Source organism: Glossina fuscipes, unplaced genomic scaffold (genome assembly GCF_014805625.2).
Source record: "Glossina fuscipes isolate IAEA_lab_2018 unplaced genomic scaffold, Yale_Gfus_2 28, whole genome shotgun sequence".
Taxonomy (NCBI): Eukaryota; Metazoa; Arthropoda; class Insecta; order Diptera; family Glossinidae; genus Glossina; species Glossina fuscipes.
The window spans coordinates 13,397,710-13,399,360 of NW_023998423.1; the positions used below are offsets into that span (position 1 = coordinate 13,397,710).

The following is a 1,651-nucleotide window of genomic DNA, read 5'->3' on the forward strand; positions in this document are numbered from 1 at the left end:
AGAAAACAAAAAAGGAAAAAGAAAAAAATTAAAAAAAAACAAAAAATTTGAAAAATTTATGAGTTGGCAAACAATTGAAGCGTATTCAGCAAAAATGATAGTATACATGCTTGCGAATGTATTGCATATTTCAAGGCGTTCATAGTGGAACTTTAATTCTTCTTCTTCCTTTTATGCTCAAAAAAGCTTCTTCTACCATGTTCCATTTATGAACATGAAGGTGCGAAAAACAAAAAAACAAAAAACAAAAACGAATTATATATGAAAGGTAAATATTTGGAAAAAATTTCATTATTTATTTTTTTGTGTTTTTTTTTCATAATCATCTTTAAAACCATAAGAAAGGAATAGAGAGCACAAATATAAAAATGACCTTAAAATTGCCCGTAACAAATCATGAAGAGTTGAAATTATAACGATGTACAAGTAAAAGTTCAGTTGATATATTTAGTGGCAGTAGTGGCAGTAGTGCCAGTAGTAGAGCTTAACACCTTTAAGCACTGTGCCACTATCAGCACTTGTATAATGCATAAAAAGAAGGAACGCATACATGTGTAAATATCTTATATGCAATATATTTAGTTAAAGTGTTCCAATGTGTTTAGTTTGTCTGTTTCTACTTTTATACTTTTCTCTGCCCTGTATGCGGTTATAAATAACACATCTACCACACATAGGTTTCGAGTTTGTGGTAACTAGGGTACAGTACGCACACCATGTATGTACTTAACAAACGCAATACTTAACAAAACCAAAATGTACAAAAACATATGTAAAGGTAGACATATTATGCTGCATTTCGTACTTATTTATAATGATATATATATATATATATATATATATATCTATATATATGAAGGAGAGAAAGTACGAGAAGAGAAAGCTTATAACAGAAAATTGAAGAAAAAAAAAAAAAAAGAAATATAATGAATAACGAGAAGTAAAAACATCTGTACTAACAAATACCTAAGCGAACTAATGTCGATCATTATACTGCTTGTTGCATGACGTGCTATTCGTACTTCCGGTATTTCAGTTCATGTATTGTGTTATAATGTAATATATAAAATACTATTGAATCAAGTGCTCTTTCCTACATTTATATTAAACGATATGGACCCTGTGTATATATATGTATATATACAATGCAAATATTTTGTATATAAATATGCTTTATATGTTCATTTTATTTGGCCTATTGTGTTATCATATTCTTGGGTCTTTAGTGCCGGCAGAAAATCTACTTACTTCATTATTCACAGCATATTTAATGTGTTCTTAAAAGTCTGTATTTGCAATCGTATGCTTACCTGTAAAGATAACAAAATAAATAATTTATTAAAGGAAAAAAAGTTTTAATCTATAATATTAAATTTAATTAACTTTAGTAAAGTTTTCCCCCCTTAGATATATACGTATACATATATATGAATTTATGTCTATATCAGAAAATTTTTTCGATTAATAAGTTATGCATTTAGTTAGTTAGACAGCTGCAATTGATAAACAAATCAATCCACAATTCAATATCGATAAAACATTTAAGTACTTTTTTAACTCTCCAAGGCCTCTTAGAATAAAATTATTGCAAACACAACTTTGTGTTGCCGGTATATATATATATATATATATATATAGTATATATATATAT

The 1,651-nt window shown here is 27.3% G+C and overlaps 1 protein-coding gene across 3 annotated transcripts in view; it reads right to left on the bottom strand.

Moving 5' to 3' along the window:
- The window catches only part of LOC119636673 (matrix metalloproteinase-2), a 394,606-nt gene that overhangs the window by 235,840 nt on the left and 157,115 nt on the right, over positions 1–1,651 (bottom strand). The window lies entirely within an intron of this gene.